General features: G+C 36.6%; 1 pseudogene; it reads left to right on the top strand.

The window, feature by feature from the left end:
• LOC144220485 (UDP-glucuronosyltransferase 2A3-like) overlaps positions 1-17,159 on the top strand; it is a 48,445-nt pseudogene that overhangs the window by 5,033 nt on the left and 26,253 nt on the right.

Raw genomic sequence — 17,159 nt, 5'->3', positions numbered from 1 at the left:
AAAATAATAATAATAATAATAACTCGGTTAAGAAGTGGACAGAAGACACAAATAAACATTTTTCCAAAGAAGACATCTAGATGGCCAACAGACACAAGAAAATTTGCTCAACATTATTCATCACCAGGGAAATACAAATCAAAACCACAATGAGCTACCACCTCACACCAGTCAGAATGGCTAAAATCAACAACTCAGGAAACAACAGGTGTTGTCAAAAGTGTGGAGAAAGGGGAAATCTCTTACACTGTTAGTGGGAATGCAAACTGGTGCAGCCACTCTGGAAAACAGTATGCAGTATCCTCAAAAAGTGAAAAACAGAACTACCCTGTGACACACCATTTGCACTATGAGGTATTTATTTACCCAAAGGATACAAAAATATTGATTCAAAGGGGCACATGAACTCCAATGTTTACAGCAGCATTATCAGCAAGAGCCAAAATATTGAAAGAGCCCAAATGGCCTTTGATGAATGGATAAAGAAAGATGGTGTGTGTGTGTGTGTATATATATATATAAAATATTATATAATATATATTTATATTGGAATATTTATAAATATTTATATTTATGGAATATTATATGTAATATATATATAATGGAATATTACTCAGGCACTAAAAGAATGAAATCTTGCCATATGCAGTGATATAATGGAACTAGAATGTATTACGCTAAGTGAAATAAGTCAGAGAAAGATAAATATCATATGATTTCACTCATATGTGGAATTTAGGAAACAAAATAGATGAACATAAGGGAAGGGGTAAAAAGAGAGAGGGAGGAAGGAGTAAAGGGAGGAAGTAAAGGGAAGGAGTAAAGGGAAGGAGTAAAACCATAAGAGACTCTTAACTACAGAGAAGAAAGTGAGGGTTGCTGGAGGGGAGGTGGATAGAGGAATGGGCTAAATGGATGCTGGGTATTAAGGAGGACACCTGATGCATTGAGCACTGGGTGTTATATGTAAGTGATGAATCACTAAATTCTACTTCTGAAACTAATATTATATTATGTGTTAACTAGAATTAAAATAAAAATTTGAAGAAAAAGAAACAGAAAAAAAATGAAGAGGCATCCAGAGACTACAACAGTAGAAAACATAGAAGGTACTTAGTAATTATTAACTGGAATAGTGAATAAATAAGGAACCCTCATATTTACTAGACAGACAGGAGCTACTATAACAGGAGGAAAAAGAGATGAAAAACACTAAGTGGAGCAAATAGAAGTTAGGTGAAAAACCTGGAGAATATGATAAATCATGAAGTATAGGAAAAATTTTAGTAGATAAAGGAAAATGCTACTAAATGTAGGTCATATAAACAAAACTACTGATACATTTTTATCCGATTTCAGCAGAGAACATAGTTATTACTCTATTTGGGATCCATAATTTACAGATAAATTTGGGGGATGGTTTCGTCAATTAAGTGTCAGCCATTCTGTTGTCTAAATTAAATATCAAATATGTATGTCATTAAAAGCCTATGCATAGGTTTGACCATATTTGTGCAAACTAACTAAATAAATGATTTTGAAAGATTCCTTCCAAAGTATTAATACTATGCAAAAGAGCGGCATCCCTTGCCTCCATGCCATTAACTGGTGCAAATAAATTTTGGCACACTGCTTCCCCATTCCCGAAGCCCTTATTTTGTTAGTCTTATTGAGACCAATCATGTCATCTATTGGCCAGCCCAGAAATAAGTTTATTTAATGTCTTTTTTTCAGAAACAGCTTTGTGTGATACAGTGGAGGTAAAAAGCCTATGCTACGATTGGCTTGCTCCCTACATCCTTATGTTCCACTGTATGTTTTTTATCCATGTCAGTCTTATTCATGAGTGGCCATTTTCTCTTTAAAATCGATTTCAGTTTCCTCCATTTCTGCTTTCTGCAAAATAAAATACTATTTGAAAGTTTCAACATTATTATTTATTTTCTATTTTATTATCAACAAATATGCTACTAACACTGTATCAGTGATGTCATAGTATTTACCATTTCCAACACACTGAAAACTACCAGGAATCATGTTACATGATTTTCATACAGTAACTTATAATTCTCAATAATTCCACATGTTGATGTTTTTATTGCACATTACAGATGACATTAATAGACTCAAATGTCCTCAGAACATGCTAGTCTGGCCTTTTGATCATCATACAAAATACGAATTATGAAATGAATCACATAGGAATGATTTAGGTGATAAACATGAACATCAAAAGTAGGTCTTCTATACTGCTTACTATTTATTTCTGCATCAATTTCAAATATAATCTTTTCTAAAAATAATTTTAAGGAATAATATATAATGATTTTGTTTAGATATTTTATTTAAATCTACAGCTGCATTATTCTCCACAATCATTTAATGTTTACATAACAAAATTTTGATATCTTATCACTTAGGCAAATATTAGTTTTTTGTTGTTGATATTTTGTTCTTTATTTTAAATAGGCAAATTCATTTTTCTGTTTTTTATTTCAGTCAGTAAGTGTAATTTGCATTATTTTAACTTACAGTATAAACCTAGGGGTTTTATTTTACTTTAGTTATCCTTTGATTCTTAAAACAACCTTATATGTATAAGAAACAGAAGCCTAAAAAAATATAAATGGCCCAGTTAACACAATTTGTTAATAGCAAAGGCAAAATTTGAATCTAGGGTTTTTTTTCTCTTTTAATTCTTCCAAGATTTTATTTAACTTCAAATTACTTAACATATAGTGTAGTACTGGTTATAGAAGTAGAATTTAGTGATTCATCACTCACATGTAACACCCAGTGCTCATCCCAAGTGCCCTCCTTAATGCCCATCACCCATTTAGCCCATACTCCCACCCTTCCCCTTCAGCAACCCTCAGTTTGTTCTCTGTAGTTAACAGTCTCTTATGGCTTGCCTTCCTCTCTGTTTTTATCTTATTTTATTTTTCCTTCACTTCCTTTATGTTTATCTGTTTTGTTTCTTAAATTCCACATGAGTGAAATTATATGGTATTTGTCATTTGCTTAGCAGACTATACTCTCATTCCATCCATGTCATTGCAAATGGCAAGGTTCCATTCTTTTTGATTGTGAATAATATATATATATTTCAATCTTATATACATATATGTATATATACATATATATCATACACACACACACACAAACCACCTTTTCTTCATTCATCGGTCGATGGACATGTGGGTTCTTTCAATAATTTGGCTATTGTTAATAGTGCTGCTATAAACATTGGTGTGTGTGTGCCCCTTCTAATCAATATTTTTGTATCATTTGGATAAATACCTAGTAGTGCAGTTGCTGAGTCATAGGGTACAAGTTGTTTCTATGAGAAAAAGAGATTCTAAATTCTAGATTACTAAGTTATAAGGAAATTTCTGAACCTGTCCACTAGCTAAACACAAAATGACAAATGTTGGCAAATATGTGGATAAAAAAGAACCCTTGTGCACGGTTGGTGGGAATGTAAAATGGTGTAGCTACTATGGAAAACTGTATGGAAGTCCCAAAAGTTACCACATGATCTGGAAATCTCTCTTATGGGTATATATCCAAATCAACTGAAAGCAGAATCTCGAAGTGATATTTGCACACTCTTGAAGCATTGTTTATAATAGCCAGGAGGTGAAAGTCATCCAAATATTCATTAATAGACAAATAGATAAAATGGAAATGCACATACAAAAGAATGTCATTCAGCATTAAAAACAAAAGAAATCTTATCACTTGCCATAACATGGATGAACCTTCAGAATATTATACTAAATGAAATAAACCAGTCACAAAACAAAAACAAAAGAGTTGTAAATTAGAGTATGAGTTGTAGAAGAATATACGTATCATCACTCCAATATTTAAAAAATACAGTGAAAGAAAATATATATTCTGCTCAAATCAACATTCAAATTATTCTAAAGAAACCAAACTATCATATTTGAACAGACATTGATGATGAGCATTTTTTTAATACTTTATTTTAAAGTTTTTATTAAATATTTATTAAATACAAAAGAAGAGTTACAGAATTTACATAAATTTTATTTTTTATTTAATTGTTTTAATGTTTATTTATTTTTGAAGGAGAGAGAGGCAGAGCATGAGGTCTGCAGAAGAACAGAGAGGGAGACACAGAATCCAAAGCAGGCTCCAGGCTGTGAGCCGTCAGCACAGAGCCCTGCGTGGGGCTCAAACTCACAAACTGTGAGATCATGACCTGAGCTGAAGTCTGGTTCAGGCAATTCTGAGTGGGGCCTGTTTTTGCAGTTCTAACAAAATCCTGGGTGATGTCAGTGTTCCTGTTCTGCAGACTATCCTTTGAATTGCAAAGGTACTGATAATCCAATGATCACCTGTGTACAATGATGACTTCTTTTAGATTCAATTAGAAACCACTTTGATTAAACTTTAAGCACTTGTATTCCTATCCTCCAAATGTAACTTTTAGAAAATTTTTGGTAGTTTGAGCGATGTTGCTCAATTTTATTGACCTTTTACATGAGAGCAGCTATACTCAATTTCAAATGCTGGCAGAGGCAGGTTGTCCTAGTTCAGTCAATTCACCATCAACTGGATGAAAGAATGAAATATGGAATACCCTTATCATAACTCTGGATTATGAGCTTCCTGTGCTTGATTTAAGTCTGGGTTTAGTTAGAGCTAGACCTTTTTTTTTAATGTTTATTCATTTTGAGAGAGAGAGAGAGAGACAGAGCATGAGCATAGGAGGGGCAGTGAGAGAGAGAGAGAGAGAGAGAGACAGAATTCAAAGCAGGCTCCAGGCTCTGGGCTGTCAGCACAGAGACCAACGTGGGGCTTGAGCTCACAAACCGCGAGATCATGACCTGAGCCTAAGTCAGTCGCTTAACTGACTGAGCCACCCAGGTGCCCCTAGAGAAAGACCTTTTTAAATGAAAAATTAAAGTGACTTTAGGAGCTTCCTCTGGGATGTAATCTAATTAGACCATGCCAATAGGTAACTACTGCGAAGGTATCAAAGAAAACACACACAGTCACACACATATACACTTTTATACTCCTACTGCCAATATGTCTATACTTAAATGTTTTATATTAATATAGGTATAATATATTACATGATATCAATACCAATCCACAGGAGAAAGATCTAAAAATCTGAATTTTTGTAATTAGTTTCACATTGCTGGTCATTTATGGACCTTTTAAGTGTTGCCTCTCATGTGTTACCCATGGGTAACCCATCACACCTTTCAGTTAGGTCAGATACTTCTGGGTGATGGGGCATATGGTAAAGTCCATTACAAACATCTCCACTCACATATGCCTTGTGAAGTTAAGGCAAGTTTGCAAGGCCTCCTGCTGTCAGATGATGACCCATATCCACCCCCACTCAATTGTTTCTGCTTGAGCACCAACCCCCAAGGCACCTTGTTGATCGGTATTGGGAGTGACTTTTCCCCTTATTCTGGCCCTGGTATGATGATTGCACCTTGTGAAGAAACTTATTGAAGGAACTTCTTCTTTTGTGATTATGGGAGCAGACATTGTGTCTCCAGCAGGTCCTGTTTTCCTCGATACTTTCCCTTGAGCTATAAACAGGCTAATGACCCTTACTCATAAAAGATTGACCTTTACATGTACAATTCTGTTTCTACTGTTGCATTAGTCCAAGAGGTTCATACAGCTCAGTATGTAAATCAGCTAACCAAAAATGTTTCTCATGCCCTAGCTATTCAAGAAATCATAGACAAAAAACTAGACACAAAGGTAAGTGCACTCGAAGAGGCTATTCTATGTATTGGAAATGAGCTAAACTTTTTAAAGGTATGGTTGGCTCTCTGGTGCCATAAGGAATATATAACTGGACGATTAAGTCCAGCCCAGAGACAAAGAACCTAATTTAGAGAGAAGGAACAGATAAGGGCAGAACATAAGTTACTACATATATCTTTGCTAACTGGTGATGTATATCAGTCTCTTCCCTAAGACCTACATTCCACAAATACCTTCCCTTACACTGGCAGCTGTGATGAGGATGGATAAAAGTAGTTAAAACATAAACCCAAATACAAAGGCTGACACATTTAGGGCCCCGATGGTATTTATGCATTCAGCATCAAATAGAAAAGTTATTAACCAGCTCAAATACATTCTTCCTCTTGTGAGCCAGACAGAATGACTCCTAGCCTATCTATATACAACTTAACCTATGACTTAATCTAGCATTATTGACTTAAAACAAATGTGTATGTTGTCCTGTTTTTCACTAAGAACACCCTGTTATTTTCATAATTGTAAGATTTACTCAACCTCACTATGACTGGGGTAGTTCTACAAGAATAATTCTGTAAGTATTCTGTAAGAATACTTCTGTTTCTGTACATTTTCCAAAGAATCTTATCACAGAGAATTATCCATTGTAAAAATTCCATTTTCTGATGTCATGTTATAAAGACACCAAAACCAACAGGACAGAGATGCCTGCCTGGTGATCGGAAAGAATCTCGGGACTCTCTCACTCTTTCACTGACACCTTCCATCCTTCAGAGACCCCTGGACTGGCTGGAGCTGGACTCTGACATAAAACAAAACTCCATCTCTCTCAAAATATATGAAAACAAACTTTTAAAAAAAAAGGATTTCTGTCTGTGTTTTTCATGAGTTAATAAATATAGAAGATTTCCTTGGAGAGAGTAAATTCTTGACATATGTTTATTAATTTCCCCTTTAACCAAAAGACAGAAATGAAGCTCAGTAAATTTTTGTTATTGAATGAATGCAACCACAGAATCATGACAGGAAATCAGTCATATATGGAAAATATACTGAACCCTCCCATATTTCTTCATTTTTCAAACTGAGGGGAAGTACTGAATCTATCTAGCATCAGAAAACAGATATTGATAATTCTAATGTAACCCCCAATATTTTAGGTTTACCTAGCAGATAATTTTGATCCAATGAGAATAAAGGAGTAATAGTAAATAATGCCCAGAGATAACTCACCCACAACTAGGCAATTTTCTTTCCTAAGGTAGATATTCTATAATCAGATCAAAGAAATAATACAGGTATAACTGAAAATTGAATCTAGAAAAGAGATACCAGAGACTTTGGTTTTTCAAAGCTGAATGGAATCCTAGCTATAAGATCATAGAAATGTTTTTAATTGTAAAGGGAAGTAAATTTAAATTTCACACAAGGTAGCCATACTTCTATACAAATAAAGTATATTTTTTATTATAAACAGATTTGGAAAATATATTTCCCCATGACCAACTTTCACTTGATTTCATAAATATATTTAATGAAGTTTCTTTCTGTAGCATATTAAAAATGGCTACATATTTTTTGTAACTTCTCCTATCAGGAGATGTAGGCTATTTCTCCAATATTGGAATAAGACTTGCCTCATGACTTGTTTTACCAATAGAGGTGGGAGAAATGACATAGAATGACTTCTACAATTGGGCCTAGAACTTTCATGCAAGCTTTTGTAAACTTCTGCTCTCACTGGAAAAAGCACAAAATTGTTCACTGGAGAGGCCACATGAACTGAGAATCAAGGTGTCCTGCTAACCTAGAAAACCTAGCCATATGAGTGTCACTTTCTTGGACCATTCCTCTTTAGTTAAGTTGATAGCTAGCTGCAGCCTACTGAGTGAGCCCAGGAAAGCCCCAAAGAAGAAACATTTTCTTGAGCACAGTCCAAATTGCTGGTCCACAGGATCATGAGCAAATGTTTCTGATTTAAACCCTAAGTTTTAAGATAGTGGGTTATACAGCAATAAATAACAGAGACATTAAGATTTATGAAAATACAGTGCATATGTTGCTCTTCAAATAAGCCTTAAGAATGTAAATATAGTGGATCAATGTTTAACTAGAAGGAGGTCTGGAGTATTACAGGATATTTTGCACAAGCTGTCTATAATGGCCTAAATACATTTTGGCTGAAAAACTGTCATATTTCTACTTCCTCACTACTCCTAACAGATATAAAATATTTTTATTCATATATATGAATATATGTATTATATACATATAATATATAACATTATATTAAATTGTTATAATAATTTTATACACACACACATATATAATGGCTATTAACCATCAAATTAAGGCAAAGAGTGAAAGACAGAGAGGCCTCCTTTGCAGCTTATGAGAGATTCTCATCTCTTGAAGAAGGCAAAAAAAAATGCGTATTATTTTTTTAAATAAGACATTTCCAGTTCTACTTAAATTCCCAACTTAGTCTGATCTCTTAACAATGTCAGGGTCCTAGCTGAGGAAGAATAGAATCTCAAGTTATCTGAGAAATGGTTAATTGTACTTGGCAATCTTGAATTTCAAGATTCTCTTGAATGCTTTGAGTCTACAGTGGCCTGCTCCTTACTGTTAAGGAAAAACACTTTTCCATTGTTTGAAGATGATATATTATGATCTTTTCCACAGGGCTTCATATGTCCCTCTCAGAATCTGCTATCTCTTCTCTTGGCCATAGTCCAATAAGTAGGGTTAAATCACATTGTCAACAGCCAGGTGGACCTACTAAGGGAGGAAAGATATTACTCAAATTCAAAAGAACTGAAGGACCTAGCCAATATCTCCTAATAGTAACTAGGAGACTATATTGGAAACTGTATGCTGAGGAACTGGATTAAGGAAAGTAGAATATAAAGTTGCAGAAGGAAGCATAGCTTTATTTTGTAGCACTCTCTCAGGACATAGAATTTAATACCTGTGTTCAAACCCCAGGAGATAGTGGCAACAGACTACTAGGATGCCCACAGAAACCTTGAAAAAGTAATGACCCACACAAAATGAAACTGACATGGTGGAAGTGCAATGGTAAATAGTGGAAGAAGGAATCAAAGGGCTTACATCAGAGGATATAGTAAGATAAAGGTGCTATATAAGTCTGGAGAATCTACCAATGATAATTTACTTAAGTTATAAGAAATTTTCAACGTGGCTGTACTCTGACAATTTGTTCTGTTGGTAATTACAAAACTAAGTTTGAGATTAATTATACTCAAATATGAAAATAATAGAGACCACTTGATGGTGCTTCAATCATCAGAATTCAAGCAATAAGGATGATCACAAATGAGTAGTAAGGTCAGAGTGGCAGCCAGGCAGGCCTAAAGCTGTGGATATGGTTATAGAGCAGGCAGAGCTAGGGACAGAATAGATAAGACACCAAAAAAAGGGCATTGCTCAGTCTATACTACCAGATTACTTCAAAGATAGATAATCTAAAGGTTCAGGACAACTGCTTCCCTAGAATCACAATCACTTGCCAGGTTTTTGGACTTGAGAATTTTCATACCTCAAATTCATTGACTGATATAAGACTGGGTCCCTCAGAGAAAAAATTCTGTAACATCACAGTGCATGTACTTGCCAATAACTCCCTCATTATTTTCCCAAAGGGACAACAGAATCCCTGAAACAACTGATGATTTTCACAGTCCCTAAAATACATAATTGAAGAGATATTATAGATATTCTTTGTCATTGGCACAAACCCAAAATTGCATCCTCAGCCTGTGGGATAATGTCATAATAGAAAAGGCCAAATAGAAGCACTTTTCATTAGTTTCCTAACGCTGCTGTATCAAATTAACACAAAGTTGGTGGCTTAAAACAGTAGAAATTTATTGTTCCAATAGTTCTGGAAGCCAGAAGTCTGAAATCAAAGTGTTGTCAGGGTCCATTCTTTCTGGAGGCTTGGGGAAAAATCCATTCCATGCCACTTTTCTACCTTCTGATGGTTGTTGATAACCCGTGGTGTTCCTTGGCTGTGGCTTCCCTTCAATCTCTATGTCTATTTTCACACTACTTTTTCTTTTATTGGTATCTAAATCTACCTCCATCTTTCTTCTTATAAATAGTCCTGTCATTGGATTTAGAGCCCATCCTACACCCAAATGAACTTATGTAATATTCTTGACTTACTTATATTGCAAAGACTCTTTCTCTAAATAAAGTCACTTTCATATATTCTGGAGGTTATGACATGGATATATTTTTGGAAGGACCACTATTGAACTCACTATATCCTTGAAACAGCTTCCTTCCACCACCACCCTGACCACAGTCAAAACACAAATAGAATATAACATCACACTTCGAGGGTGGGAGGAGTATTGAAATTAAAGATCATAAATTCTTAAATAAGTAAAAGGATGTAGAATGGTGGACTCCATTACATCTCCATTAACTCCATTGCAGTTTGCCACTGTAACCAACAGGTCCTGAAGACTGATAGTAGACTCCTGGAAACTCTACCAAGTAGTTGCTCCAGGATCACCTCTTGTGCCATATGTAGACTCCCTGACAGATCAGATTAACTCATCTTTGAGTACATGGCATGAGGCCATTGCTTTGGTGTTCTCTTCCATTCCTATCTGGAAAGAGGATCAGAAACACTTCTCATTCTTATAGTTTTCATTCTGTTAGAGCAGTCATTCATTGGCATACATTTATGGTTCTGCCTCAGGATTATATAAAATAACTTAGCTCTAAGAGATATGGAATATATGGTGCTCCTTCGGAAAATTGCACCAACCCACTATGTTGATGTCAGTATGTAAATTACACAGAATGAAGCGAGAAATGGCTAGGATTTTGGAGGCTTATTTAAGACACATGAGACCCAGAAAGTGGGAGATAAACTTTGACCCATCCCAAATAGAGAATGTATTTTCACATTTTGCCATTTTTTCCATTGACAATGGAGTGAATAAAATGGAAAAAAAAAACATTGTCAAAAGGGTTATTTAAAACGAAGCTAGGAGGACATGGAGGAAGAAGGGTTTATGTACACCTCCTGTCTTTAATTCTCAGAATTGTGGCTGAACTCAGCTAAAAGCCAAGGAATCTACTACATGTTAGAGTAGACATAAGTGGACTTTCTGCCAAGAATTTGCTCTACTAACCAATCACATGTAGATTAATGTAACTATAGTTGTACCAGCACCAATCAGATTTCATTCAAAGCAACTTATATCTTTCCTCTTTAAAAATCCGAACTTTCTTTGTCTTTTGGAAGCACATGATTGATTTTACTCAGCTCTACGCTTCCCAGATTGCAATTCCATAGAACCAAATAAACACACACATTTTATTTTGCAGTTTTTAGTTTTGTCATTCATTGGTTGTCATCATTAAAAGGAAGACAGTGGGGTGGAGGCAAGATGTCAGAGAAGTAGGGAGCTCTGTATTTTTTGCCTACTCACATCTCTCAAACGAAGAAGAGCTGAAGCCATAGAATACTGAACGGCAGGAGTCTGGGAGGAAAAGAGGCAAGAGTCTACTAAAAAGTCAGCCTCATAGGTGTGTGATTGTGAACTGGGGAAGATAAAAACGGGCCAGGACCCAGAGGCATGGAGGGGAGCTGTGGAGACATGAGGGGAAGAGAAAGAGCGGCTGAAACTTCTCACAGAACTGTCCCTGGAGAAGACAAAATCGTTGGCCCGGGAAGAAGAGGGATCCTATAATCACATCTCAAACCTCAGGGCATTCGGAGAAAGATCCCATCTCTAGTCGTGGCGTGTTCTTTGCGCTGGGTGCCCTGGTCCCAAATGGCGCCAAGAGAAACTGCTCCTGTACTCCCCCTACTCGATCCCTGGCTAGAAAGCAGCTGGGCCTGCAGGATTACATTTTAGGTGGTATCATTAAAATACAAGGACTAAGATCTGGAAATGAGGTGGGGCTTGGGACATACAACACAGCCCACCTTGGCTATGCCTGTGGCACACCAAAAGAGTGATTTGCAACCCTAGGTTGGAGAAGGGACTGGGGCGCCGCCATTTTATCCTCACAATCGCCAAGGCGGGGCCTCAGGGAGCGCCCTAGGGACATACAGTGGAGGTGAGGCCTGCCTACACCAAGCCGCGCCCATCCATGCTGGAGAGCTGCTTTTTTTTTTTTTTTGACCGAAGCCTGGGGCCAGTCAAACAGTGATGCATTGCCATGATTAACTCTAGATCAATTCTTGCTATATTTTCCCTTTACTCATTCTTATCTCTCCCCTCTGCTGGACTGGACACTCTGGTCATTGGTTTGCTTAAACAGTCACATTTAATCCATTATCTTGATGCATATTCTCCACCTCCATTGTTACCATCATTTCTCTTTCTAGAATAATCAGACTATATACTTCCTTTGGGTAACATTATCTTCGTTTCTTTCTCCTCACTTCCTACCATATTGTCCTCTTTCTCTGTCTGAATTAAGCCTCTTAGTCTCTCTGCCTGGTCATTGTCCAATTTCGCTTTCTCTCCAACCCTGTCATTTCTCTCTTTGTGTGTGCTCTTCCATCAGCACTGCCTTCACCCTGCTCTTTATTTGTAGCTGGGATTTCTGGGTTTATACTTTTAGACTGTCCTTTGTCTTTTTTTCTCCTTTTTTCTTTTTTTTCCTTCCCATCTCCCCTTTTGGTTTGCTTGTTTGTTTGATTTGTCTGTGCGTTTGTGTGCTTTTCTTCCCTGTGTGTTTGTCTGTCTGTTTTTCTTTTCAGGGCTACCTCAAGAAACAAGCCAAAGTACACATGGTGGAGAGTCCCAAATATCACTACGAGTAGGGAAATAAAATAACCAAAAACACAACAAGAGAGACCAAGGGACACCATTAAAAGAACACTGCCTGAATGAACAGGCTGTGGACAGCCAATGAGCCTCCTTTAATATAGCAGTACTTGCAGGTGCAGAGTACATAGCAAGCTTTTAAAACGAACAAGAGACAGAAAGCTAGCCAAAATGATGAAATGGAAGAACTCTCCTCAAGAAATTCCAGGAAGAAATGACATCTAAAGAATTGCTCAAAACAGATATAAGCAACAGAACTGAACAGAAATTTAGAACAATAGCCATAAAGTTAATCACTGGGCTTGAAAAAGGCATGAAAGACACCAGAGAAGTTATTACCACAAAGATAATGGACCTTAAATAGTTGTGATGGATTTAAAAATGCTATAAATGAAGTGCATAATAAAAAGGAGGTCGCCACTGCACGGATTGAAGAGGCAGAGAAGAGACTAGGAGAATTAGAAGACACAATTATAGAAAAAGATGAAGTTGAGAAAAAGAGAGAGAATTTGACCCAGGAGCACAAAAGGAGAATTCGAGAATTGAGTGATGCAATCAAACAGAACAATATCCATATCATAGGAATTCTAAAAGAAGAAGAGAGAAAAAAAGGAGCTGAAGGGGTACCTGAACAAATTATAGCATAGAACTTCCCCAATCTGGGGGAGGAAATGGACATTGAAACCCAAGAGGCACAGAGAACTCCCCTCAGACATAACTTGAATCAATCTTCTGCATGACATATCATAGTGAAAGTGGCAAAATATAAGGACAAAGAGAGAATTTTGAGAGCAGCTAGGAATAAAAGGGTCCTAACATACAAAAGGAGACCTATCAGAGTAGTAGCAGACCTATCTACTAAAACTTCACAGGCCAGAAAGGAATAGCGGGAAATCTTCAATATGATGAACAGAAAACATATGCAGCAAAGAATCCTCTATCCAGCAAGCCTGTCATGTAGAATAGAAGGAGAGATAAAAGTCTTCCCAAATAAACAAAAATTTAAAGACTTCATCACCACTAAACCAGCCCTACAAGAAATCCTAAGGGGGACTCTCTGAGGGAAATGTTGCAAGGAACACAAGGTACCAGGGACACCACCACAAGCGTGAATCCTACAGAGAACACAATGACTCTAAACCCATATTTTTCAATAATAACTGAATGTAAATGGACTAAATGCTTCAGTCAAAAGACATAAGGTAGCAGAATAGATTTAAAAAAAACAAAATCCATCTATTTGTTGTCTACAAGAAACTCATTTTAGACCTGAGGACACCTTCAGATTGAAAGTAAGGGGATGGAGAAATATCTATCATGCTACTGGAAGTCAAAAGAAAGCTGGAGTAGCTATATCAGACAGACTGGACTTTAAAAGCAGTAACAAGGGATAAAGAAGAGCATTATATAATAATTATAGGGTCTATCCACCAGGGAGAGTTAACAATTATAAATGTCTACACACCGAATCCCGAAGCACCCAAATACATAAAACAATCACAAACAGAAACAATCTCATGGATAAGAATGTGCTAATAGCAGGGAACTTTAATACTCCATATACAGCAATGGATAGATCAACTAGACAGAAACAATGGACCTGAATGACACATTGGACCAGATGAATTTGACAGATATATTTAGAACTCTACATCCTGAGGCCATGGAATTCACTTTCTTCTCAAGTGCACATGGCACATTCTCCAAGATAATCACACACTGGGTCATAAAGCAGCACTCAATAAATATAAAAGAATTGAGACCATACCATGCACACTTTTAGATACCAATGCTATGAAACTTGAAATCAACCACAGGAAAAAGTCTGGAAAACCTCCAAAAACCTGGAGGTTAAAGAACACCCTACTAAACAACAAATGGGCCAATCAGACAATTAGAGAAGAAATTTAAAAATATATAGAAATAAGTCAAAATGAAAATACAACAATCCAAACTCTTTGGGATGCAGCAAAGGCAGTCCTAAGAGGAAACTACGTTGCACTCCGGGCCTATTTCAAGAAACTAGGAGAAGTGCAAATACAAAATCTAACAGCTCACCTAAAGGAACTAGGAGAGCAACAAGAGCACCCCAAACCCAGCAGAAGAAGACAGATAATAAAGATCAGGGCAGAAATAACCAATATAGAATCCAAACAAAAACAAACAAACAAACAAAAAAAAAAGCTGAACAGATCAATGAAACCAAGAGATGGTTTTTTGAAAAAATAAACAAAATTGACAAATCTCTAGCCAGACTTCTCAAAAAAGAAAACAGAGAGCACCCAAAAGGACAAAAACATGACTGAAAATGGATTTATTACAACCAATACCTCAGAAATACAAGCAATTATCAGGGAATACTATGAAAAATCATATGCCAACAAGCTGGACAACCTAGAAGAAATGGACAAATTCTTAAACACACACACACTACCTAAATACAAATGGGAAGGGATAGAAAATCTGAACAGACCCATAACTGGTGAAGAAATTGATTCACTTATCAAATATCTCCCAAAAAATTAGAGCCCTGGGCCAGATGGCTTCCCTGGAGAATTCTACCAGACATTTAAATCAGAGTAAATACCCATTCTTCTCAAGCTATTCCAAAAAATAAAAATTAAAGGAAAACTTCCGGACTCATTCTACGAAGCCAGAATCACTTTGATTTCCCAACCAGACAGAGACCCAGCAAAAAAAAAAAAAAAAAAGAGAGAAAGAACTAAAAGCCAATATCCTTAATGAATACAGATGCAAAAATCTTCAACAAGATACTTGCAAATCGAATGCAACAGCACATAAAAAGAATTATTCACCATGATCAAGTGGGATTCATGGAGTTACAGGGCTCGTTCAATATTTACAAATCAATCAATGTGATACATTACATTAACAAAAGAAAAACCATATGATCCTATCGATAGATTCAAAAAAAATTTTGACAAAATACAACATCCTTTCTTAATAAAGATCCTCAAGAAAGTCGGGATAGAAGGAACTTACTTAAACGTCATAATAGCCATTTCTGCTAGGCCCTCAGCTAACATCTTCAGTGGGAAAAAAACTGAGAGCTTTCCCCCTGAGATCAGGAACACGACAGGGATGTCCACTCTCACCACTGTTGTTTAACATAGTGCTGGAAGTGCTAGTATCAGCAATCAGACAAAAAAGGAAATAAAAGGCATCAGAATTAGCAAAGATGAAGTCAAACTTTCACTTTTTGCAGACGACATGATACTCTACATCGAAAACCCGACAGACTCCACCAGAAGCCTACTAGAACTGATCCATGAATTCAGCAAAGTTGCAGGGTACAAAATCAACATACAGAAATCAGTTGCATTTTTATATACCAATAATGAAGCAACAGAAAGAGAAATCAAGAAACTGATCCCATTCACAATTGCACAAAAAAACATAAAATACCTAGGAATAAACTTCACCAAGGATACAAAAGATCTGTATGATGAAAACTACAGAAAACTTATGAAGGAAATTGAAGAAGACACAAAGAAATGGAAAAACATTCTATGATCATGGATTGGAAGAATAAATGTTAAAATGTCATTACTACCCAAAGCAATCTACACATTCAATGCAATCCCAATCAAAATTGCACCAGCATTCTTCTGAAAGCTAGAACAAACTATCCTAAAATTTGTAATGAACCACAAAAGACCCCGAATAGCCAAAGTAATATTGAAGAAAAAACCAAAACAGGAGGCATCACAATCCCAGACTTTAGCCTCTACTACAAAGCTGTCATCATCAAGACAGGCAAAAAACCAGACACATAGATCAATGAAATAGAATAGAGAACTCAGAATAGGACCCACAGATGTATGGCCAAGTAATCTTTGACAAAACAGGAAAGAGTGTCCAATGGAAAAAAGACAGCCTCTTTAACAGACTGTGCTGGGAGAACTTGACAGCAATACGCAGAAGAAAGAAACTAGATCATTTTCTCACACCATACACAAAAATAAACTCAAAATGGATAAAGGACCTGAATGTGATACAGGAAACTATCAAAATCCTGGAAGAGAAAGCAGGAAACAACATCCTTGACCTCAACCGCAGCAATTTCTTACTTGACACATCCCCAAAGGCAAGGGAATCAAGAGCAAAAATGAACTAATTAACTATTGGGACCTCATCAAGATAAAAAGCTTCTGCACGGCAAAGGAAACAGTCAATAAAACTAATAGGCCACCGATGGAATAGAAAAGATAGTTGCAAATGACATATTGGATAAAGGGCTAGTATACAAAATCTAAAAGGAACTCACCAAACCTTGCACCCATTACCTCATATAGTTACAGTTTTTGCCCTTGTGGTGAGAACTTTTAGAATCTACTCTTAGAGGAGGGGGCAAGATGGCGGAGAAGTAGGGAACTCCGTACATTGCACTCGTCCCCATATCTTGCATGGAAAAGGCCTGAAGCCATAGGAACCCTTACAGAATCCGCGAGTTTGGGAGGAAAAGGACACAGAGTCCGCTGAGAAAACCTCCAAGCGTGAGTACGAACTGGGGGAGATAAAATCAGGCCGGGGCCAGAGATACAGAGG

The sequence above is a fragment of the Crocuta crocuta genome, unplaced genomic scaffold (genome assembly GCF_008692635.1).
Source record: "Crocuta crocuta isolate KB4526 unplaced genomic scaffold, BGI_CrCroc_1.0 scaffold1, whole genome shotgun sequence".
NCBI classification, from domain to species: Eukaryota; Metazoa; Chordata; class Mammalia; order Carnivora; family Hyaenidae; genus Crocuta; species Crocuta crocuta.
This window is presented reverse-complemented; position numbering and strand designations above follow the sequence as displayed.